Consider the following 26,875-nt stretch of genomic DNA (forward strand, 5'->3'; position numbering starts at 1 on the left):
CCCTCCTGAGGTGTTGCCCTCCTACTAACAAAACTGCAGTGCCAGTCAACTTAGGGAAATAATTTGAGGACTGAAAAGTACTTCAAAAGAAATTCTAGTTTACTTTCTCAGAAATATTTAAGAAGTTATTGTGGTCTTAAAATAAGAGGAGGATACTTTGGCAAAGCGGCAGACAGAACAAGAAACCCAAACATATCAGAAACCATATTTAACATCGGTATGTTAAAGTCTATGTAAAAAAGACAATTCAGTTTAAAAGTCAATACAAAATAAAATCCAACTTTATACTGTTTACCCTTTTTTAAAATTACCCAAAGAGAGTAAAACAAAATGATTATCACACACACACATCTGGCAAAAACAGAAAACAGGTATGGCAACATTAACATACAGATTATAATTAAAGGCCAAAGCATTAAGTCGAAAAATGATTTTTTTATGGATAAAAGTATAAGTCACCTAAAAAATGTAATTATCGAGAATCTTTATGTCTTTGGGGAAGAGATTGCCAGTTGACTACTCAGTATCTATTCCCCATTTCTACCCTACTAGTAAAACTTCAGCTTTATTCAGGGCAACAATGTGCCCAGCTACTAAAAGCCATTTCCCAACTTTTATGCCACTAGAATGGAGCCCTCGTGGTGCAGTGGTTAAGAGCTCAGCTGTCATGTCCTGAACAATGACATCTGGGTGGAAGTTACTACGTGAGGTTAGTATGCATAATTAAGATCCAACTTTATGCTCTTAGAGATGGAATTTAAATATAAAGACAGGTAGAAAGTAACAAGATGGGAAAAAATAACACTGTGAAAATACTAAGCATAAGAAACCTAGCATGGTTATATTCATATCAGCCAATGTAGACTTTAAGGTAAGGAGCATTACAAAGAAAATGAGAATCATTTCATAGTGATAAAATAGTCAATTCATCAAGATGACATAACAATTCTAAATGTGACACACCTAATAACAGAGTTTCAAAATACATGCAGCAAAAATTGACAGAACTAAAGGGAAAAATAGGCAAATCCACAATTGTAGTTGCAGATTTTACCATTCCTCTCTGTAATTGATGGAACAAGTAGAAAATCAGCAGGGATATAGAAGACTGGAATAACATTAGTAAACAAACATTTATAGAACACACCAACCAAAAACTTAGAAAATATATTCTTTTCACGTGCACATGAAACAGTCATCAAAATAGACCTTATCCCAGACCAAAATCAACTGATGAAGCAAGCAATAACAAGAAATTATTTTTGAAGATTTAACACAATTGACAAGTTAGAGCTAACGGATCTACACGGAACACATTTCAACATTCTTTTCAAACCACGTGACACAGTACTAAAAATTGACCGTGGACCAGACTGTGGTAGGCAGCTTCCAAGATGGCACCCAGTGACCCCCACCTCCTGATGATCACACCCTTATGCTGTTCTCCTCCCACTGAGTATAAACTAGACTGATTCCCTTCTAAAGAGTAAAATAAGGTGGAAGTGATGGTATACGACTCGCCCAGGTGGCCGGGGGACTGAGCCCAGGCGCCCGGGGGACTGAGCCCACGTGAGTGACCTATCCTGGAAGCAGATCCTCCAGCCCCAGTCAAACCCTCAGGTGCCTGGAGTCCTGCTGGCAACTTGTTAAAACCTCAGAGATCCTGAGTCGGAACCACTCAGCTAAGACGCATACAGATTTCTGACCCTCATGGTAGGTTGTTGTTTTAAGCTACTAAATTTTGAGGTAATTTGATACACAATAATAGACAGCCCATTAAAACAGAACTGAAATTTCCCAAACTGAAAGTATACAATCAACATGTCTGACCACAAAGCAGTACAATTAGAAATTAATGACAAAAAAACAGAAATCTATATTCTTGACTCTTCTAATAAACTTCCATATATTAATATCGTCACACTACCTACATGAACTTGGAATTTTTAGAAAAACTCCAGAAATTAATTTTCAATTTCCCAGTTAATTCTTCAAAGCTAGCTCTGGTATCAAACAAGAAAGCACGTACACACATGCACACACACATACAGAGCAGGAATTAAAATCCTAATAGCTCAGTGATTTAAACCAAGAGTCTGCAAACAGCCTACAGGCTATTTTGGGCCTCCCACCTGTCTTTACATGGCCTACGAGCTAAATAATGGTTTTTACCTTTTTACTGGTTGAAAGAACTCCCCTCAACCACTACTGTTGAACACTGAGCAGCTCTGGAATTAGCTTTTGCTGCAGACTTGAAAATACATCTTAAGAAATTTAAATAAGATTCCAAGGAAAAATAGCACTTATATATGAAACTTACATGCAATAAAAATCCTCTTGAGGACAACTAACACTGAATTACAAGTCCTGTCAAGCTGCTTTGTACGCATCCTGTACTGTCAAAAGTTAAAACAAGTGAGATCTCCATTGACAGCACAAGTTTGTAGCAGATATATTTTCCAAGCTCCAACTACACTCCCAGCAGGGTTTTTCAGACCTCTGTGTGAGTGAAAGGGAAATTTTTATATTTCAAAATTAATTTAACAATGCAACAGAGGAGCTTCTACCTACCCTTCCATTGGAAGTGATTAATCTGCAATGTTAGAACTTGCAGTAAAAGCAAATAGCAAGAGATGAATCTAATAGAATTCTATAAACGCCTTCCAAGCAAGGACTACGCTCAATCAAAATCATATGCTTATGGATTGATGTCGGTAATTGGTAGCACCTGAGACACTGGCAGCATCGTAGTTAAGTGCTACGGCTGCTAACCAAAACGTCTGCAGTTCAAATCCACCAGGCACTCCTTGGAAACTCTACGGGGCAGCTATACTCTAACCTGTAGGGTCACTATGAGTCAGAACCAACTCGACAGCAACAGGTTTGGTTTGGTTTTGGGTATAAGGTTCCCTGGAATCCTAGTGGCGTAGTAGTTAAGAGCTATGGCTGCTAACCAAAGGGTAAACAGTTCAAATCCACCAGCCACTCCTTGGAAACCCTATGGAGCAGTTCTACTCTGTCCTATAGGGTCGTTATGAGTCAAAATTGACTCGATGGACAAGGGTTTGGTTTTTGGTTATAAGGAGGCTGGTGGCACAATGGTTAAGCACTCAATTGCTAACCAAAAGTTTGGCGGTTCAAACTCACCAAGCTGCTCTGCAGGAGAAAGGCCTGGTGATATGTTCCTGGGAAGATTACAGCCAAGAAAACCTTTTGGGGCAGTTACACTCCGTCACAGGGGGTCACTATGAGTTGAAATCAACTCCACAGCACCTAACAACATCTTTGTGAAAAGACATTTTAAAAGTTGAAATAGGTAAAATCTCATACGGACCAGCATTAACAAAAATTTGCAATCAATACGATAGTGAACACTAAATTTGAACTCCAACTCTGAATTCCAATTCAGCAAAATGTTGTCACAGAAAAAGAAAGTTTTATCCTTCTCTTCAGTAGACCTGTATTACAAAGTAATAACCCAAACCACGAACCTGTTGCCATCGAGTTGGTTCCAACTCACAGGGACCCCACGGACAGAGTAGAACTGCCCCCATAGGATTTTCCAAGGCTGAGATTTTTACGGAAGCAGACTGTCACGTCTTTCTCCCATGGAGTGGCTGGTAGGTTCAAACTGCTGAACTTTTCTTTAACCACTGCACCACCAGGGCTCCTTGGAAAATATCGTATTTTGAAGTCCATCAGTAAAAAAAAGATGTGTTCTCTCTCTTGTCATACAAGTACCCGCTTAATAGCTTTGATTTTGCCTCTTGGCCCACAAAGTCTAAAATATTTACTATCTGGTCCTTTACAGAAAAGTTTGCCACCATTGTTTAAACAACGTTGGTTTATCTCATGCTAATGATACACGATACATGTCTTGCTGGTTGGCAGGGAGCTACTCTTATCACAGTTGCTCATGGCCTTGAATGATGCTGGTCACTGAGTCAAAAGGAGGAAAAATAACCTGGACATCTTACAGTGGCAAAAAAGACACTTAGCTAGAAGTGAGACATATTACTTCCACTTCCAACTCATTGGCCAAAGTCAGTCATACGGCTCAACTCAACCCCAAGGGACCCAAGAAATGCCATCCACCATGTGTTCAGAAGGCAGAGGCGTGCACTACCCCAGAGGACTATCTCAAAGATGAATATAGATGCAGTGATCTTAAATTCGGGCAAATTGAACACAGAAGTGTATGGAAACAGTACTAAAATATGGTTAAGGAGGACTTTTTCCAAGAATAAAAGAATTGTTCAACATTAAATTTACTGATATAATTTACCAAATTAACAAGCTAAAAAAGAAAAAATAAGACTTATTGAGATAAGTGACAAAAATGTTTAATAAAATTCAAAACATATTTGTAATAAAACTTTTTTTTTAATTGTGCTTTAGGTGAAAGTTTACAGAGAAAATTAGTTTCTCATTGAACAGTTAATAAACAAATTGTTTTGTGACATTGGTTGCCAACCTTGCGATGTGTCGACACTCTAAAAATACGGAACACTTCACGAATCTGCCTGTCCTCCTCGTGCAGGGGCCATGCTAATCTTCTCTATCGTTCCAAGTTTAGTATATGTGCTGCTGAAGTGAGCACTCTAATGAAACTCTTAACAATCTTGGAATCAAAAGAAGCTTAACTGTATAAAGATTATCTACCAGAAACCCACTACGAACATCATGATAAAAACATTATCCAGCTAATACTAAACTTTATATAGAAAATGCCCAAGGATTTCCAGTAAAAAATGAGGAGCAATTTCTGTATCGGATATGCTAATAAAGCTATAGCAAATACTACAAGGTGACTTTGGGACGGCAGTAATCAAATAGACAACAGAACCCACAAGAGAGGTCAGAAGTAGGCCCGTGTCTTCATAGGAATTTCATATCCGAAATCAGTGACTGTTCATATCAGCGGGAATGAAACAGACTGTTCAATAAATGTTATTTGAAAATCATATCCATTTGTGAAAACATAATACATCAATCTTACAGTACACAGCACAAAATCCAGATGGTTATAAAAATGGTATCAGAAACTATGTAGAACAATGTTTTCATAATCTTGGCAGAGTAAAGAAACGTACAAAACCTAGAGCTTTAAAAGATTGACCTATTAGATTACATAAAAGTTTAAAACTGCTAGACAACAAAAGCTCCTATTAGCAACATGAAATTAGGGGGAGGTGGAGAGAAAGTTCACTACAAATGATTGAAATTTATAATAAATATATAAAATCTATACTATATAAAGCACTCCTATAAATTAAGAAAAAAACTATAGAAAAATGAGCAAGAATATAAACAAGTCAAAGGTGAAGAATTAAAAATACCTAATATTTTGAAATAATATCTTACTTTAGTAGTAATAAAAAAATGCACGTTAAGACTATAAGAAAATTCTTGCCACTCAAATTGGCAAAGTTTTTATTTGTGTGTGTGTGTATGTGTTAATAAGGAAGGTCAGATAAACATTTTCAAATACTCTGCAAAAAAATTATACTCTTTCACCCAGTAATTTTACCTCCACGAATCTGTCATATTGAACTATTTTTAAAATTAGTATGATTTTGCAGTGTGATGGATCACTTTCTTGTGACCTTTCTCACCATGGTCTTGTAACTCCCACCCAGGCGATTTGGGTGAGACTGTGCAGACAAGGTAATTGTAGCCCAGTAAGGGAATTAGTCAATTTTGCCATCCTGGTGGGCTTGAAACGAGCCACCCCAGAGGCAGGAAAGAGAAGATCCCACCATCACCAAGGAAAAACAGCTAGGAGACACCACATCCTTTGGACCTAAGATCCCTGTGCTGAGAAGCCCCTGGACCCAGGAGACAGAGCTGTTAACTCTGAAGGTAGCAAGAAGCTGTGTTAGAGACCCCGTGTGGTGGGCTTCCCACCCCACAGGGAGAAAAAGCTGAGTACCTTCGGGCAGAAGCCAAGGGCCAGGGAGAGGCGTGCCTCCAAGCACAGCTGGGAAGAGCTTTCGTGATGGAAGAACTGTATCCTGAGCATTCCTGAACCTGAATTGTAACCTGTTACTTCCCTAAAAGACCCCATAATCATCAGTATTGTCTGTGAGTTCTGTGTGGCCATAGCAATGAAATATTGAACCCAGCAGAGAAATGAGAGTGCTGTACGAGGGACGGTTGGTGTCAGAATTGGTAAAGACGGCGGACAGAGGTGGCACGTCTGACCTCCACCTCAGAGGAGTCAGCCTTGGGCTGTTGATTTTGATTCTCCTTCCCCCTTGTAAAGTTAGAGGATCTCAGACTCCTACCCTCATACCATTTTTACAGTGATTTATATAAAAATTTATTAAAATTTTACTTAAAATGATGAAATATTGGACTGAAAACAGTAAAAGTTAACCAAACAAGTAGATAGTAAAACAGTCACCAAAATTAAAGACATGGGAAATGTTCATAAAATAAAGTAAAAAAGCATGATATCAAATTACAGTGCAACCTGTGAGAGCTGGAACTCAACAAGATTGACTTTGTTCAGGTCTCACAAGTTTTCCACCTTTGACAAGACGCAGCCACCACTTTTCTATCACTCTGTTTAGTGGAAAATATTCTAGTTTTCCTTCTGTGACAGATTTCCGCCTTACACTGGTTCCAGCTTTCACAGGTTTTACCGTATGTAATAGTAGCCATAGTAACAGTGGTAGTAGTAATAAATGCTAACATTCATTAAGTAGTTAGTATGTGTCAGAGACTATTGTAACTGGTGGCTATGTACACAGCCAAACACATATATCAGAGACTATATTAACGTTCACAATCCATTATGAAATAAGTATTACTATAATGCCCATCTTAAGGATAAAGACACTTATGGACTAAAAGTTTGGGTGGATTGAGGACATTCACGTATGTGAAATAACTAGGTGGTACCTGCACTGTAACTACAGAGGTTTTATGTGCTCTGAGGTCAGTTAATCAAGGTTTTCAAGTTGAAATGGCAATATTGTCATCTCACTGACCCACCGTCAAGGAAGAGGAGTCAGAGTCTGGAGGATGATGAGGCCTCTGGCCTGGTGACCTGGGGAGCAACAGGTGGACACTCTACTACTCACCTTCAGCTCACCTGGACTACAGGTGAGAGGAGAGTGAGACCATAAAAGCAGTTTTGAGGCTGAAATGGATGCTTGGCCTTCCTGAGTGGAGTTTACATACACAAAGACATCTTAGTTTTCACCTTTGAAAAACATCACCATCCCACTGTGATTTCACAACCAGACCGACCCGAACTAGCCAAAGCCATCCGATAGTCCCCGTTTCTTCTCCTCAGATCTCCCAACCATAGTCTGCCTCCTTAAGCACCCCAACTCTCATAGCTCTGCTTTTACCTGCCCAAACCATTCCAGGAAAAAAAAAATATGAAATTCTGAAACCTTTATTATCATGCAAAGAAATATTTGCATAAACTGTTCATGTAAGAATTGTGAATAGGTATGTTTGGTTGTGTATGTTGCCACCAAAAATAAAATATATATTTAATAAATATTTTCAGGAAAAAATAAAGAGAAAAAATGGCCCTGAAGCAGACAGTGCATAACACAAGGGGATTATCAGCCAATGGTAGGATTTCAGGCATCAGTGGAGGAATGCTGAGAAGGAGGACTTGCCAGCCTCCCCCTCTCATACCAACTGTGTTGCTACTGACACAGTTGATCCTGATGGCAAACAGCTCAATTAGTAATCAGCTATCTTTTCACCTCTGGAAAAGATAACCTGATTTCCTTACAAGTATAATATATCTGATCATTAAAAACTCTCTGAAATCCTCCGTGAGATAATTAAAGAGTATGAGAATAGAAATGTGAAAATATCTGATGGATGGCAGTGAGCTGGCCCTGTAAAACACAGCTGCAGGGAAGACGTTGATGTATACCAAACAGATGTGCTTGATGAAAACTTCAGGCACTAAATGCCTGAATCTTTGGGCTTCTTCATGGGCAATTTAAAGTTCATAGTGAAGCTTCATTAAAGCACAGTGTGTGCTCCTGCTCCTACTGATTGTTGACATTGTGACATCTAAGGCATCCCAGGCAACCCAGCTCAGGTAAAGATCTGGGAGATTAACGGCCAAAGTCCATTGGGCTGGTTAACTAGAGCTACAAAGCAGCTTTAATATAGGAAGTAAAAATGGCATTTGCTGTTAAAGCCCAGGACCCCCTCGCAGGAGAGAATTCACGAAGCGGGTTAGGCAGCATTAAAGAGTGGGGTTAGAATCGTGATTGAGTTAACTGCTTCCAGAGCAGCAGGACTTTGCACAGTGCTGGCACGAGGGCGTAACGTTATTTGGGGGAAGCAAGGGCGGATTCCACGTTCTTTTTATACCTGAATAGGCAATACTGCCTTAACACGCAATTCACCTTTTATTCTCTCAACTTGCTGCACTGTGCACCTACTATGTGCTGGGTAGTGTGCTAACAACTAAGTATACAGAGATGAACAAATCAGATGTGGTCCCAGCCCCCATGGGGCTTACAGTCTAGAGCAAACTTGCCCAGTAAAGGGCCAAAGCCACATAGTCATAATGACTCAACTCTGCCCCAGTAGCACTGAAGTACCATAGGCAATACATAAATAAATAGATGTGACTGCATTCCAGTAAAACTCCATTTACAAAAATAGATGGTGGCTGGATTCGACTCACAGGTGATAGTTTACCCACCCAGGGTCTAGAAGGCCACTTAACAAATTCATAACAGCTACAATTATTGGATTTTTTTTTTTTTTACTATGTGCTAAGCACTGCTCTGTTTTATAGACATTTGCACATTATTTCTCACAACATCCCTCTGAGCTACTTTATTATGCCCATTTTAGAGAAATGGCATAGAAAGGTTAACTCAGCCAACATCACAAAAGTAGAATGAGCTAGGTTTGAACCCTGCAACTCCAGAGCCTTCGTAGTGAACACTGCACCAGCCCCCCGTACCATGCTGCCTCTCAACCAGGGCTTTGAACCAGTTCATCCCAGTTTGAACCCCTACAGAGAATTTGCCCTTCTAACAAGTTCCCAACCAATGCTAAAGCTGCTGGTTAAAGATCAATTCTGAGAACCACTAGTAGAGCAGTGGTTCTCAAAATTTGTTATACATGAGAATCACCTGGAGATCTTGTTAAAGTGTAGATTCTGATTCAGTGTATCTGGGGGTGGAAAGGCAAATTCTTAGCAGGGGTTTGAACCGAGAACAAACTGGTTTGAAGCCCTGCTCTCAACAAATACATAAGGACAAGTTGTGATTAATTCTAGGAAGGAAAAATAGGATGCCATGAAAGAGAATAACAGGTGATCTACTTTCAATGGGATAATCGTGGAATAGTTGAGCCCAAAAGAAGGGGTCATCCAGTAAAATAGTAGAGGAGAAAAGAGGGCATTCCAGGCTGTTCAAATTACCACGAACTTAGCAGCTTAAGGCAACACAAGCGTATTATTTCACAGTCCTGTAGATCAGTACGCAGGTGGGCTCTGCTCATTTCTCTGCTCCAGGTCTTACAAGGCCGAAATCAAACTGGCATCTGGCCGGGCTCGTATCTGAAGCCTCTGGGGCAGAACCCACTTCCAAGCTCACTCAAGTTGTTGGCAGAACTTAGTTCCTCAGGTTGCAGAACTGAGGTCCCTGTTTCCCTGCTGGCTGGCAGCCGGGAGCTTCTCTTAGCTCCTTAAGTTGCCTGCATTTCTCATCCATTGCCCGTCCATTTCCAAACCAGCAAAGGTATGTCAAGTCCTTCTCATGCTCTGAAGTTCTTCAGCCTCCAGCTGCAGAAACTTCTCTGCTTTTAAGGGCTCATGTGATGAGATTGAACCTAGCTGGATAATGAGACTACGCTCCCTATTTTCAGGTCTCGTGGAGCAATAGTTAAGGGCTCAGCTGCTAACCAAATGGTTGAAAGACCTGGCAATCTACTTTCACAAAGTTTACAGGCTAGGAAACCCTATGGAGGAATTCTACTCTGTCACATGCAGTCACTATGAGTCAAAATGGCACTTAAAAACAACATTGATTATATCTGCAAAGTCGCTTTTTCCATGCAACATATTCATAGGTTCCAGGGATTAGGGCATGATCACAGGGGGGAGGCATTCTGCCTACTGCTCAGGCAGCGGGACTAGCAAGTGCAAAGACCTTGGCATTGGAACTGAACTAAGACCAGTGGGGGTAGAAGCCAGCAAGTAAGGTATGGGACAGCAAGGAAAGAGCAAGGCAGGGCTAGGTTGGAGAACTAGGGAGGGGCTGGATGCTGTAAGACCTCACGCCATGGTTAAGAAGTTGAAATCGTGTTCTAAATGTTATGGGAAGCCAGTAAAGGCTTGTTTACAGGGAAGGAATAGGATCTGACCCACACGAGTGAGTATAAGTGAGGAAACCAATTAGGTGGCTACAGTTGTGATCTAGACGCCAGGTGGTGGTGCCCTGCAGTAATTGCGGCAGTGCAGCTGGAGGGTAGGAAATCTGGAACATGTTTTATAAGGACCTTGATGAATTTGATGCGGGTGGTGAAGAGAAGGGAGACGTTAAGAATAAGAAGTGCAGAGGAAGTAGTAGTTTGGGGTTGAGATCAAGAGACCAGCCTTGTGCACGAATTGCTGAGATGGCTACTAGATATCCAAGTGGTGCTATAAAGCAGCCAGAAATAGGATTTGGGAGGCAGGTTGATGCCACTGGGTTCTGTCTACCCAAAAAATTTTCCCAGCAATCACTATCGTTCGAGTTCTCATCACTGGCCTCGTTCCATTGGGTTAAGGTTGTAAGTCTCCAGGAGAGTGCTACTGAATAGTCTACAATGTGTCACTCACAATAGTACAACTCAGTTGATCAGATCGGCAAGCTCTCTTAGGAGGCTGTGGGCCTAGGAGGGAGGGAACAAAGCACAGGAAGGGACATTTCTGATGATGAGAAGCCCGGGCAGGCCCTGGGAGATGGGCCTGAGTGGGAGGCATCTCAGAAGGAGATCATCAGTTAAGGGCTACAGGAAAGCTCAGACCCACCCACCTGCCATTCAGCCTGAATCCCTGACTTCAAAGACAAAGGCGTCAATTAGAGAAAAATCCGTGCGGTGATTTGTATCCAGTGGAGGGGTGGGAGCACAGCTTAGGCAGAATCCATTCCCACTGCCTGCCAGAAAGAAAGTGCAGGGACCCCGTGAGGATGCCTCGGGCTGATCAGAGGGCGTCGGCATGATACGGCACAGGCTCAGCACACAGAAGTGTCCAGGTGGGCATTACGGATTTTATAAAAATGCCTATGAGTTGTCCCCTCCCGATCCTCTCCTCCTCCTGGAGGTGTGGGTGTGCCAGAACCTGCATAAACTTCCTCCTTTCAGCCCGGTGCCAACTCAGGAGTCAGACCCCAAGGCTTCATATCCCAGCTTTGGCATTTACTGTGCAACCTTAGGCAAGTCATTTAGCCTCTCTGTGCCTCGGTTTTCTCATCCATAAAATGGAGATGGTAAGGGTAGTCCTGGAGAGTTTCCTTTCTAGGATGTCAGCGTGAGCAGCTTCACAGACCCACGCCCCAGCAAAGCAAGAATGACTGGTGAAAACGATTAAAAAAATTAAGTTTCTGAAAACTGTCCTAGGGCATACAGCAATTAAATATTTATTCAAGAAAATCTGCTAAAACTCGGAACAGCAAGAGCCTGTGGCACTTGAGCCCCAACCCTCTCCCACCAAGTTCATTTTAATGGAAGCCCTACTATGGACAGGTGTGGCCAATAAGACAGGGCTTCTTCTCCCTTCAGCTCCTAAACAAGGGGCCAGGAGAATGCTAGCATCTCCCAGTCATTCCAAGTTGAAGAGACTAAATTCCTGGTGAATGCAGTCGAGAGGTCAGGGCTTAATTTAGTAACAATAATTTAAAAAAATAATTAATGTCATTGAATTGTACATGTGAAGATGTTTCATTCCTTATATATTTACAATAAAAAAAAAAGTTGGTGCTTTGAAAAGATCAACGAAATTGACAAACCTTTACCTGGAATGACCCTCCCCCCAAAAAAAAACAGAGAAGAGCTAAATTATTTTAAAATTAAGACTGACAGAGGGGCACTACTATCAGCCTTACAAAAATAACAATGACTGTTATGGAATACTATGAACAGCTGTGTGTCAACAAATTAGGTAACTAAGAAGAAATGGACAAGTTCCTAGAAAGACACAAACTACCAAAAGTTACTCAAAAAAAATTGAAAATCTGAATATACTTATATAAGAGATTGGATCAGTAATTTAAAAACTACCCACCAGACAGCTTCACTGATGAATTCTACCAGACATTTAAAGAAGAATTAGTAGCAATTCTTCACAAACTCTTCCAAAAACAAAGAAGGGGAGGGAATGCTTTCCAAGCCATTCCGTGAAGCCAGCATCATCACTTTGCCAAACATCATATATGTTGGGTATTCTTGTTGCTTAACAGGGCAACTATAAGGCAGTAACTAAGAGCACAATTTCTAGGGTGAGATAGTCGGGTTCAAAGCTCAAAACCAAAACTTTCTGACTTTAGGTGACACCTAACCGCTATGAAATATCTCATGTATCTTCCTGAGAGAAGGCTTGTAAAGTTCTAACACGTTGCCTGGTACCAACCAATGGCCATCATAAACTGTATACTTAATGTTGTGGCGTAAGGTACATAAAGCAGCATGTTAGCATATTCGTGTCCAAACAGGTTGTTGTAGAAGCAGAATTTACTGGGACCCCAAAGTCAAAACTGAAAACAGAAATTTGACACTAATTTATTTACTTGTTGGGTGCAAATAAGATTTGAGGAAAGGTGAACTTGCCACTTTAAAAAAAATCAGTCACTGATCTGATAGATGTTGCTGGTACATTTATTTCCAAATTCCCAAGAAGGATTTCACTTTGTAAAGATAGTTCCAGGGTGCATCCAAAGGGTATTTTTTGGCAGCGTACAGTGATGTACATTGTAGTGCTTCTGACTGACATTAAAACGACTTTCAACAGTCTTTCAAAGGCACTAAAGGATTATTCTTTTGTCCTTCAACTTCTCCTAAGTAAAGAGCATGCTAACATTATTTAGCTATAGCTGGGTTGCTTCTGGCAGAAACACTGGGTGCCCTTTCTAAGTTCATACCTTAGGTTGGTCGCTGTCTGGCCACTTTGTTCTCTAGATGAAGAGATGACTCAATTACAGTAGAAGAAATAGCTTGATGATTTCAGCCAACTCAAAAAGAAAGCAATATGGCTTTGTTGCATTAATACTGTTTTTTAAGCAAATTGCCTCAGGAGTTTTCTTTGATTGCAGTCTCCAAAAATAGATTTCGTGTGTAAGTGCTGACCTTTACTAAATATTTTCTAGGTAACTAATCATCTCCAAACAGCCCTATATTTACTGAGATAGCCCACACACTGTATATGCATTAAATTTTTTTTTATAATTTTTATTGAGCTTCAAGTGAATGTTTACAAATCAAGTCAGTCTGTCACATACAAGTTTATATACACCTTACTCCATACTCCCACTTTCTCTCCCCCTAATGAGTCAGCCCTTCCAGTCTCTCCTTTTGTGACAATTTTGCCAGCTTCCAACCCTCTCTACCCTCCCATCCCCCCTCCAGACAGGAGATGCCAACACAGTCTCAAGTGTCCATCTGATACAAATAGCTCACTCTTCATCCGCATAACTCTCCTACCCACTGTCCAGTCCCTTCCATGTCTGATGAGTTGTCTTCGGGAATGGTTCCTGTCCTGGGCCAACAGAAGGTTTGGGGACCATGACCGCCGGGATTCCTCTAGTCTCAGTCAGACCATTAAGTACGGTCTTTTTGTGAGAATTTGGGGTCAGCATCCCACTGGTCTTCTGCTCCCTCAGGGGTTCTCTGTTGTGCTCCCTTTCAGGGCAGTCATCGGTTGTGGCTGGGCACCAACTAGTTCTTCTGGTCTCAGGATGGTGTAAGCCTCTGGTTCATGTGGCCCTTTCTGTCTCTTGGGCTCATAGTTATCGTGTCACCTTGGTGTTCTTCATTCTCCGTTGATCCAGGTGGGTTGAGACCAATTGATGCATTTTAGATGGCCGCTTGTTAGCACTTAAGACCCCAGATGCCACATTTCAAAGTGGGATGCAGAATGTTTTCATAATAGAATTATTTTGCCAATTGACTTAGAAGTCCCCTTAAACCATGGTCCCCAAACCCCTGTCCTTGCTCCGCTGACCTTTGAAGCATTCAGTTTATCCCGGAAACTTCTTTGCTTTTGGTCCAGTCCAGTTGAGCTGACCTTCCGTGTATTGAGTATTGTCCTTCCCTTCACCTAAAGTAGTTCTTATCTACTAACTAATCAGTAAAAAACCCTCTCCCACCCTCCCTCCCTCCCCGCCTCATAACCACAAAAGTATGTGTTCTTCTCAGTTTATGCTATTTCTCAAGATCTTATAATAGCGGTCTTATACAATATTTGTCCTTTTGCCTCTGACTAATTTCGCTCAGCATAATGCCTTCCAGGTTCCTCCATGTTGCACTAAATTTTTAAGCCACAAACTCTCTTAACTTTACCTACTAAAGATATTGCTTTTTTTTTTTTTTTACCTACAGTAAAATATTGCCTCGTGTTTTGCATATCCAAGTCTTGTACATACAATCCACAATGTACAAGTGAATTTTTTATGCTGCATAGTGAGGGGGGTTGATCTGACTTTTGTCATGAAATAAGGTTACCTCAGTTCTTGTCTTTAAGTATCATTTCCCAAGAAATGTGTTAAATCTGCGTGAATATAAAGTACACTCATACTGTCATAACTTACATTTTTTAAGCCTACAGATCACTGTCATGAGTTCTTTCAGCTGAAAGCTAGGCCACTGGGTCATTGCTCTGGCTCAAGCTCACCATCACACACCTCTCTCCAACCCAAGGCCATGCTCAAGTTTAGGCCTCTGTCATCTCACCTGGACTGATGCAGTAGCTTCCCCACTGGTCTCCCTGCCTCCAGCCTCAGCCCCTTCTGTGCTGGAGGAAGCTTCGGGGGTGGGGTGAGAGGAGCCTGCAAAAGATTATTCTTGCACACTAAATTCAAGAAGAGTGGTGTTATGGATTGAATTGTGTCCCCAAAAAATATGTGTTATAAATTCTAACCCCTTGTAAAAATGGTGGTGGGACATCTGATCTCCTCTAACTTCATGAGGGGGAAGAATCAAGGTTAACATCACGCTGATTGCTATGAGGGGGAGGTCAGACATACTTCCTCTCTCCAATCTTTTTACAAATTCCAACACCAGGTGTCCCTCCCACTGTCCACTCTACTTCTTTGCTGGACTCGATAATTTGTTGCAATGGCCACACAGAACTCACAATACTCACGATTAGGGATTTATTAGTGAAGTAGCAGGTTACAATTCAGGATCAGGAACAACTCAGGATACAGTTCTTGGATCAGGACAGCTTCTTGGCTGTACCTGCTGGCAGGCCTCTCCCTCGGCCCCTGGACCCCTCGACCTGGACTCTGCCCTGCGTGGTCAAGTGTTACAAAGCTGTTTAGCTCTGCCAATAAGTATCCAGAGGCGCTCCACTCCACCAGGAGTCCTCCTGCCCAAAGGCACTCAGCTCTCTTGCTCTGTGGATCAACACACCCACTGTAACCACCTTGCTCTGTGGACCGGGAAGCCTGCCGTGCCATCTCACACTGGTCTACTAGTTACACTGCTGCTGTTTTCCACCACTGCTTCTCATCGTCTTGCACCATCTCTGGTGTTACAGCTTTCTCTCTGTCTCCTGGGTCTAGGAGGTTCTCAGCACAGGGACCTTGGTCCAAAGGATATGCTCCACTCCTGGCTTTCCTTTCTTGGTGTTAGTGAAGCCCCTCTGCTCTGAGATTGGCTCTCTTTTAACCCTGGCAGCATGGCAAAACTGACCAATACTCTTGTTAGGGTCCCATGCACCTTATTTACATGGTCCTACCTCCACATTATTAGCAAGCTGCCCAACCCCGTTGGTGGGCCAAAAGCATCTTATTTGCATAGTCCCACCCAATCATTTTGTGGGAGTCAGTCTATGGCTACAAGGGTCATATTAAGTAATTCATTGCATCTCTCCCCTGTAGTGGTTATAATCCCATTTGGGAATGGGTTTTCCTTGTTATGTTAATGAACAGTATTAGTGTAGGGTGTGTCCTAAGTCAATCTCTTTTGAGATATAAAAGAGATTAAACAAACAAGCAAGCAGAATGGGGGAAGACAGATGCCACATCACATTAAGATCACCAAAGAAAAGAAGCTGAAGAGGCAGGGACCTTCCCCCAGAGTCAACAGAGAGAGAAATCCTTCCCCTAGAGTCAGCACCCTGAATTTGGACCTCTAGCCTCCTCAACTGTAAGAAAATAAATTTCTGTTTGTTAAAGCCACCGATTTGTGGTATTTCTGTTACAGCAGCTCTAGTTATCTAAGACAAAATTTGGTCCTGCTCTAACAAATACCTAAAATGTGGAAGTGGTTTTGGAATTGGGTAATGGGTAGAGGCTGAAGGAATTTTCATGTGTCTAATAGTAAAAGCCTAGATTGCCTTTGAAGAGATTGTTGGTAGAATTATGGACGTCAAAGGCAATTCTGGTGAGGGCTCAGAAGGAAGTGAGGGGAGCCATACTGAAAGTCTCTATTGTCTTATCAGAATACATATGGTACCATCAACAGAGTGTTGCTAGAAATGTGGACTTTAAATGTGCTTCTAGTGAGGCTTTAAAAGAAAACAATGAACATGTGATTGGGCAACGGAGGAGGGGCAATGTTTTTTATGCAGTGGCAAAAACTTGTCTGAATTCTGTTCAAATGTTTGGTGGAAGATAGAGCTCATAAGTGATGAGCTTGGGTATTTGGCTGAGGAGATTTCTAAACATGATTTTAAAGGGGCTGTGTGGTCTGTCCTTGCCACTTACAGTAAAATGTGAAAGAGATGGACTTAAAAATGAACTATGCAAAATGAAAACAAAACTTTAAAATTTTTTAAGATTTGTGTTGTACAAACTAAGGACACGTGTCCCAGAATTTTCACCAGGGACATGGCTACACCATCTTTTGTTAAAGAAATTAAGCCCGTGACTGATGAATAAAACCAGCTATCACAGCAGAAAACCCATCAGCTAGACCAAAAAGGACAGAGAAAGAACGAAAGGAAAGAAAACTGTCTACCTCCTAGAATCCTACAGGCAGGAATCAGGCCAAAGGAGCTATATCTGTTGTCCGCCAAGAAAAGAAAAAGATCATCTCTGGAGCAGTTCAGAGATCACCAGAACTGTTAGAAGGAGCATCGGAAGCAGGGCTGCCTCAGTTTCAAAGGGTGGTATCATGGCCTCCTAGGTTTCAAAAAGCCAGACCTTCACCAACCAGGTTCTGGCAACTTTCCATCCTGATAATGAGTTGGGAATGACCAATGATTATGTTTCCTCTTGGTTCAAACCTTCTGAAATGCATTTAAGACTGAAGTAAAGTAACACTCTTTCTTTAGGAGGTATTTATAATAACTGTACCTTTATTCATGAGCCTTGGTGATGCAGTAGTTAAAGCACTCAGTTACTAACCAAAAGGTTGGCCATTTGAACCCACCAGCTGCTCCACGGGAGAAAGATTTGGCAGTCTGCTTCTGCAAGGATTACAGCCTTAGAAACCCTATGGGGCAGTTCTACTCTGTCCCACAGGGTCACTATGAGTCAGAATCAACTCAACAGCAATGGGTTTTCTGGCACCTTTATAACCAAAGGCTAATAATGCTTTATTCCACATCTGAGCTCTACTTGACAATGAACTATTCAAAAGCAAGTGGCTATAGGTCAGAGGGCCTATAAGGACCTGGAGTGTTAAGGTATTAATAGCCATCAGACTTGATGAGCCACCTGAAGTAGCACTCATGAGCTGAATTAATATTGTCCCACTGGGCAGTGAGAGGGATAACAGCAGGTAAACATGCCACTCTCTCTCTCTGCCCCTATCTCCCCTCGTGGGTTCTAACCAGCGGTGTATTGGGCCTATCTTGTATCAGCTCAGGAAAGGTAATTGTATCAAGAATTTTGTGAGTCAATTGTTAAACACAATGATAATTAAAAATTAAAGTATATAAACTTACAGTTAAATACACTATAGAAAAACAAAGGCAAGAATTACAAAAAACTCGTCATTTCCTAATTATTTGACTACCTTTTACTATGATCTATGCTCTTAAAGTTATTTGTGGCTGTTACATCTGTACGGTGGAAATACTATATAACAAGAAATCACTATATAACGGCGAGCCGTGCTACTGTGCATCTCTTCCTAACTCTACATTCACCGATACCACGTTGGTAGCTTGTAATCAACCTTGATGGGAATATTTATACCACAGAAATGAGCAAACAAATCAGGCTGCCCAGCCCAGAGCAGATTGTTAAACATTTACAAGCACACCACCAGCTCTAATCCATCCCCAGTGAGCATGATTCTGTGAAGTTGTCAAACAAGAAGCCCTGCCTCCTTCACCATAATGGGGTGAACCTCCTGGGAACAGCGATTAGTCCAGGAAAGGTTGCATGATCAGAGATCTTTAGAAAGGGGAGTAAGGTGGATATTGGCAGAGGGAGGACCTTTCTCCCTTTGAGATTCTAGCTGAAAGGTGCAGGTAAGCCTGGAGTTGATGGAGATTGTCCTGTGGAGGAAGCTGTCAGGAGCAAATAAAGCAGAAACCAGAGAAGAGGGAGAAAGAGAGGCATTGTAATCTTAAACACAATATTGTAGGGAGTCGACACTGAACTGAGGGCAGAGTGGATGTCTGGCTTTCTTCAGTGGGCTCTGATACCCCATCTCCACTCTGACACACCTCTCTGCCTTCTCATCCCTTCTGCCCCACACAGAAAACTCTAAACACCCATACCAGTAAGGAGATGGGCAAGGGGCAGGACATACAGGAAGAGGTGGCTATTCAAGGGAGGAACAACCCCTCTGGGATCTGGTTGTCCCCTTTCAGCCCCATGGGAGGGCAACATTATGGAGTGAAAGGAACATGGACTTGGGGACCAGGAAAATCCAGGTTCAAATGGGCACTTGACCTTCCTGGGGTTTGGGCAGATCACTGAACTTCTCTGACCTTCAGTTTCCTTGTCAGTAAAAATGGGGGGTACACTTGATATGATGTGATGAGAACGGCACTTTATTTCTGTGATCTTCCTTCCAAAAACTCATAGTCCCAGCCTAATCATGAGAAAAACATCAGACAAATCCCCCCTGAGGAACATTCTGCAAAATACCTGACCAGAACTCTTCAACACTATCAAGGTCATCAAAAACAAGGAAAGTCTGAGAAACGGTCACAGCCAAGAACAGCTTAAGGAGACGTGACAACTAAATGTAAGGTGGCATCCTGGATGAGATCACGGAACAGAGAAAGGGCATAAGGTGAAAAATAAAAAAGCTGAATTACATATGCAATTTAATTAATGATAATGTATCGATATTGGTTCTTTAATTGTGACAAGTGAGCCACACTAATATAAGATGTTAACATAGAGGAAACAGTGTGGGACACATGGCAACTACCTTCACAATTTTTCTCTAATCTAAAACTGTCCTAGAATAAAGTTTATTTAAAAAATGCAGGCTCGAAGAGATGTTGCATGTAAAAAAAGTTGCATACAGAAGGTTCTTGATAAATGTAAATTTCTTTTTACCTACTGGAAGCAAAATCAAATTTTTACACCAATGCCCATCAGTCATTGGTTGAGGGCTACTCCCAAGGGGAAAATTCCTCAGCACTTGACACCTGCTGTGTGGGTAGCAACGATACAGCCAACCATGAAGGACCAATACAACGAACCAATACTGATGCGTTATTACCGCTGCTGTTACTAACTTGTTGTGTGCAGACAAGTTGATCCAGCTTATAGCAACTCAACTGACTCAGATTCCATGTGACAGAGTAGAACTGCCCCCAGAAGGTTTTCTTGGCTGTAACGTTCATGAGAGCAGATTGCCAGGTCTTTCTCCCACAGAGCCACTGGGTGAGTTCGACCACCAACCTTTTGGCTAGCAGCCAAGTGCCTAACCAATGTGCCACGGGGCTCTTTATTATTAACATCATGTTGTATTCTTTCATCAATCTTATTCGATCTGTATGCTAAGCAAATAATCTGAGAAGCTGGACTATATAAAGAATGGGGCATCAGGATTGGAGAAAGACTTATTAACAACCTGCAATATGCAGCTGATACAGCCTTGCTTGCTGAAAGTAGACTTGAAGCACTTACTGATAAAGATCAAAGACTACATCCTTCAGTATGGATTACACCTCAGCATAAAGAAAACAAACAACCTCATTACTGGACCAATAAGCAACATCATGATACAGGGAAAAAAGATTGAAGTTGTCAAGGATTTCATTCTACTTGGATCCATAATCAGCACCTGTGGAAGCAGCAGTCAAGAAATCAAATGACACATTGTGTTGGGCCAATCTGCTGCAAAAGACCTCTTTAAAGTGTTAGAAAGCAAAGATGTCACTTTAAGGATTAAGGTGCACCTGACCCAAGCCAGGGTGCTTTCAGTCGTCTCATATGCATGCAAAAGCTGGACAATGAAATAAGGAAGACTGGAGAAGAACTGATGCCTTTGAATTATGGTACTGGCAAAGAATATTGAATATACCATGGGCTGCCAGAAGAATGAGCAAATCTGTCTTCGAAATAGTACAACCAGAATGCTCCTTAGAAGCAAGGATGGCAAGAGTTTGTCTCACATACTTTGGACATGTTATCAGGAGGGACCAGTCCCTGGAGAAGGACATCATGCTTGGTAAAGTAGAGTGTCATTGAAAAAGAGGAAGACCCTCACAGAGATGGATTGACACAGTGGCTGCAACAATGGGTTCAAACATTGCAACAATTGTGAGGATGGCGCAGGACCGGGCAGTGTTTTGTTCTATTGTACATAAGGTCAGAACCGACTCAACGGCACCTAACAACAACATTATTAACACCCTAGCTCATTTGGTAACACTTCAGGGCAGCCCTCAGACCCAGAACAGAGAGAGCCACGTGAATACAAAAGGCCAGGGAGGTACCAGACCAAGGCCAGAGCACTCCCACAGGGAGGATGGGCTGCTGGTTCTTGTAAATGCAAGGCTGTCTGTGCTCTGGGAAGGGCTGGTAATTTCTGACACCTCCTCCCCACGACTCGGCTGGGCCTGTTAGGGCAAGCCAGCTAATAAGACACAAAATCTTTGTCTTCACGCAGATCCACCACCAAGCAGGGGTGAGAGGAGAAGGTCCCTGCAATATCAAAGCTGTATGAATGCTTCTGAGTGACAGGTCTTTCTGAGTGACAGAAAGATCACCCAAAGCCCCCCTGGCACCAAGCACTGATTCGAGGCTATAGGATTTTCTATTGAAGGTGCAGTCTGAATTGAGCCCAGAGCCACTTAGGAGAAAGAAGGAAATCATCAGCTGATTGCATAAATGGATTTCTTAGGATTGGCTTAGAAATTCATGTTGTCAGTACAGATTCCTTGGCTGTTTTTCATAAAAGCTTTTTCCCAAGGACATTTGGATCTTTTTTATCACTTTTAAAAAGTGAACTTTGCCTTCTCTTTTATTGGTTGAAACCTGCAGGAACCCCCAAATGGCAAGCTTGGGCCCCCAAACCATGCCTGCCCAGGTCCTGAGGCAAGCTGGGGTCTGAATCCCAGCTCTGGCACTAAGGAACTATGTGGCTTTGGGGAGGGGTAGCAGGCAGCTGAGAAGGAGAATGGGGGTAGCTCTGGGAACAAGCCAGGAGGCAGACCCTCTCTGGTAGGAAATGGATGGAGAATCCTGCCCTCTCCCAGTGTCCTGGAGCAACGAGGGTAGCATGGGATTCCTGACCTCTGCCTCAAGCCAAGTCTGGAGGTACAGTAGCCTCAACTCCTCAAAGCAATAATCAGAGACTTCCGGTAATAATCAGACATTTCTGCTGCCGCTCCCTTGGGGCTGTTCAGAGCAGATGGCACATCAATGAACACCTCGCAGGGAGAGAAAGGCCCAGACCAGGGGCCCAACACATCTGCAGCCTTGTCCTTCACTAGCCTGTAATTAAAGGAACTCAGATACCATACGCCATAAAAGGAAAGGCTAATAGAGTGAAACACTTTAAAGCTTTAAATGTCTACCAAAAAAGGATACTGTGCACAAAGTTAGGAAACAAGCTACAGCTGAAGGTATGTGGGACTCATTTAACAGACAAAGGATTGGTATCTGTCACATATAAGGATAAACCCATTGCCGTTGAGTTGATTCCGACTCACAGCGACCCTACAGGATAGAGTAGAACTGCCCTATAGGGTTTCCAAGGCTGTAATCTTTACAGAAGCAGACTACTACTCCTTTCTCTCTCAGAGTAGCTGGTAGGCTCGAACCACAGACTTTTCAGTTAGCAGCCAAGTGCTTAACCAAACAGGGCTCCTATACATATAAGGATAAAGGATTCTTCATTCTTACAGATCAGTAAGAAAAAAGACAACACAGATGAGTTGCCAAATATATATGAAATGATGCTCAGCCTCACTAATAATGAGGGATTTGCAAATAGCACCCAGGGTGGTTAAGAACATTGACTGGTTACCACTTGACACCCACTACAGTGGCTATTATTAAAAAAAAAAACAGAAAATAATAAGTGTTGGCAACCATGTGGAGAAATCGAAATTCTCATGCATTGCTGGTGAGAATATAAAATGGTACAGCCAATCACTGCAGAAAACAGTTCGGTGGTTCCTCAGAAAGTTAAACATAGAATTACCACAAAAAAAAAAAAAAAACCCAATGCCGTCGAGTCGAATCCGACTCGTAGTGACCCTATAGGACAGAGTAGAACTGCCCCATAGAGTTTCCAAGGAGCGCCTGGTGCATTTGAACTGCTGACCCTTTGGTTAGCAGCTGTAGCACTTAACCACTACACCACCAGGGTTTCCTCGTGGCCCACCAATTCCACTCCTGGGTATATACCCAAAAGAATTGAAAGTAGGAACTCAAACAGATACTTGTACGTTAATGTTCATAGCAGCATTACTCATAATGGCCAAAAGGTGAAAACAACCCGCGAGGCCATCAACAGGTGAACGGGCAAACAAAATGTGGTATATCCATACGAAGGGATACTATTCAGCCATAAAGAGAAATGAAGTTCTCATACATGTTATGACATGGACAAAACTTGAAAACGTGCTGAATGAAATAAACCAGACACAAAAGGACAAATATTGTATAATTTCACTTAACTGAAATGTCTAGAATAAGCAAATGAATAGACACAGAAAGTAAATTAGTGTTTGCCAGGGGCAGGGTGCGGGGGAAGGATGGGAAGTTACCGCTTAATGGGTACAGAGTTGCTGTTCCGGGTGATAAAAAGCTTTGAAAATAAATTGTGGTGATGACTGCACAACATTGTAAATATACTTAATGCCTCTGAACTGTAATTGGAAAAAGAAGAAGAATATTGGCTGACTGGCTGCCCCGGAACTATCCCCGGCTGAGCAGGAGAAATGCCCTGCCATGGCTGTGAAGCCCCTAGGGGATGGACCAAATATGGGAGATGCACATGGACAAGTCCTACCCTGCTCCCCTCTAGAAACTCCTCCAGGGATACAAGGAGGTTTTCTTTCTTAAAAAAAAGAACTGAATCTAATGCAACCATGATAAAATATAAGACTTGTGAAAGTTGTGGGGTGGGTACATGATGTTGTTTTATGAACTTTTCTGCACGCTTGAAATATTTCACACTTTTTACAAAACTAGTAAATGATGAAAAACGAGTGAAACTATGGCAATAAAAGCAAGAACAGAGTCGGAACACAACCCCAAGATGCATGGCTCCCAACCTATATGACCTTGGGGCACAGATGTGGAATGAGACTGGGCAGGATTCCTCTTCCTCTACCCCAACTCCCAAACACCTCTGTCCACCCCCCGGGGACTACTCATGACCCTTCAAGCAGCATTCCTCCTGCCCATTTGGGGCCCAGCCAGCCCTTGTTCCAACCACTACCACCTGACCGTAATGACTGAAGTTTTTATATTAAGAAAGAATAACTTTCAAATTAACCAAGTCCTGATGTTAATAAGAATATCCGTTACTTATTATAAATGTGAATACCTGGAAAGGGCATGACTTAAGTTCTTATCATCTATTACAGACAGTCTTTTGGTAACACGATTTTCATTTAACTTTCCCAAGGTTTGGTTTTGTCTTCTTTTCTGGTATTTAAAAAAATTCAGTTCAGGTTGGGGCAATGATAATTATATTAATTTCCCAAATGTCAAGGATTAGTGCTTTATATTCTGTAAGATACCCGATCACAGCGACTTGTGCTTCTTGGTGATAGCAATTAAGTCAAAGTAGCAAAAACCTATAATTTGGGGCTTGAAGTTGACTCAGATGGGTGAAAACATTTATTTTTCCTTTGCTCTTTCTATTGGCAGACATAATGAATTAAATGCAGGGCCCTCTTTCTTGATTATTGCTTTAGAAACAAATTGTCATGCCTCATTGCTCGTTTTTAAAGAGAGATGATACCATACTTTATTATAGGATTTTTATGTATCACTAGTCTACCAAACGCCGGCGATTGATTCTCTCTATACAAGTGAAACTGATTGAATGAATTGGACATCTATAAAAGCCCATCAATTATGACCTGAAAACTTTATAGAAGATGACAAACCGGGACCCAGTGGGAAAAATGTAAATCTACCACAGGAGATAGAAAATTTACACCCAGAGGTTTATTTATAGGAGATAGAACTAAGAGCCATAGGATTCAATAGGCAATTTTTTAATACTCCCATACCCATTGCTGTCAATATGAGTTCTTAATATTAAGTAGTAAAAAATCTCCGTTGCCATCAAGTTAATTCTGACTCATAGCAACCCTAAAGGACAAAGTAGAACTGCCCCATAGGATTTCCAAGGAGCAGCTGATGGATTCGAACTGCCAACCTTTTGGTTAGCAGCCGAGCTCTTAATCACTGCACCACCAGGGCTCCATAATTACCTACAGGAGGCAGAAAATGCATGGAAAATAATGAAAAATGTGCTCTAAGGTTTATTAGGAATTTTTTAATTAAAGAAGCTAAATTACTTATAGGCATTTAAAACCAAAACAAAGTTTCTGGCATAAGTTTTGGAGAGTCTTGGAAGAATCATTAAAAAAAAAGAAAATCCCTGACAAAAATTAACTCTATCAAGGAATGGTTTATAGGAAAATGGGAAACTCCCATGGCATTCATATTTAAAAAACACTCCCAAAATTAACAGTTATGCACATTTTCAATATCAACATCTCATTCAAGCCAAGACATTGTTCCTACTATTCTGGGCATATCATTACACACGTGTCAACAAAGGGTTCTTAGTATGGAGTCCTAGCACAGTCTGGTGAGAGTCTAATGTATTTTTGATTGTATCCAGAACGTCCTAGAGACCGCTGGAGGCTGATTCATTCACGTATTGGCAATTAGTGTTCAGCTGGCACTTCTTTATCATTAGTTATGAGTGAGCAGCAACACGCTTTTTAATGAAGTGCACATAATGTTCTCTTTATCATTTGCATTTACTATCAAACCATGGTATTATAAAACTCAGCACACTCGGGTTTCAGTAAGAGATGCACTTAGCATTGATAAGAGCAGCTTATTCTGTACCTGCTTCTCATCAGACAGGACAGAGGCCCCACTGGTTTCTCTCCAGAAATTGAGGAATGGCGTTTGCTTTATTAAAATTCAGATCTTGCTTAAAGCATCTCATTTCCTTCAGATATACAGTGCTTATTAGTTAGGACATATGTCCAGGGATATAGAGGGAAAGAAGTCCAGTCAGAAACGGGGAGAAAGGTGTTTCAGATACTTGCTTTGCAAATAGTGGACCTACCTGGAGAGGAGGCTGGCAGAGGACAGGTGTCATAACCTCACACAACTGCTCAGCATTTCCACTGTCAGCACTGGATTCTTGGGGTGTACACCAAAAAAAAACCAAACCAGTTGTCTTGAGTTGATTCCAATTCATGGCAGCCCCATGCGTGGCCAAGTAAAGCTGTTCCACACAGTTTTCAAGGCTGTGACCTTTCAAAAGCAGATACCAGGTCTTTCTTCTGAGGTGCCTCTGAGTGGATTCGAACCACCAACCTTTCACTTAGTAGTCAAGTGCTTAACCACTGGTGCCACCCAGGGACTCCCTTGGGGTGTATACTACTACCTGTTGCCATGGAGTCGATTCTGACTCATAGCAACCCTACAGGACAGAGTAGGACTGCCCCATAGAGTTTCCAAGGAGTGGCTGGTGGATTCAACTGCTGGTCTTTTGGTTAATATAACCAAGCTCTTAACCACTAACCAGCAGGGCTCCTTGAGGTATATAAAACCCACTGCCGTCAAGTCGATTCCGACTCATAGAAGGCACAAAACTGGGAACCAGAAAATATGAAAAATGGAGTGTTTGGGCTAAGTTAGTAAGTCAGCAAACAGGCATACAGTGTTGTTGTTAGTTGCCACTGAGCCAGCTCCAACTCATGGCAACCCTACGTAAAACAAAACAAAGCGTTGCCCAGCCCTGCACCACCTTCATGATCGTTGGCATGCTTGAGTCCATTGTTACACCGCCGTGTCTGTCCACCTCACTGAGGGTTTCCCTTATTTTTGTTGGCCCTCCACTTTACCAAATATGATGTCCTTCTCCACAGATTGGTCTTTTCCTGAAATAACTAGCAATGTTTTACCAAGTAAGCAAGTTAAAGTCTTGCCATCCTTGCTTCTAAGGAACATTCTGGTTGTATTTCCTCTAAGACTGATTTGTTCATTCTTTCGGCAGTCTGCAGTATAGTCAATTTTCTTTGCCAACACCACAGTTCAAGTGT

At 41.9% G+C, this 26,875-nt stretch overlaps 1 non-coding gene across 1 annotated transcript; it reads right to left on the reverse strand.

Annotated features, from left to right (window-relative positions):
- Window positions 1-4,495: 4,495 nt before the first annotated feature.
- Window positions 4,496-4,600, reverse strand: LOC111748512 (U6 spliceosomal RNA). The gene has a single exon (XR_002784221.1). It is a non-coding gene; the product is annotated as a U6 spliceosomal RNA (small nuclear RNA).
- Window positions 4,601-26,875: the final 22,275 nt, after the last annotated feature.

Source organism: Loxodonta africana, chromosome 16, assembly GCF_030014295.1.
Source record: "Loxodonta africana isolate mLoxAfr1 chromosome 16, mLoxAfr1.hap2, whole genome shotgun sequence".
NCBI classification, from domain to species: domain Eukaryota; kingdom Metazoa; phylum Chordata; class Mammalia; order Proboscidea; family Elephantidae; genus Loxodonta; species Loxodonta africana.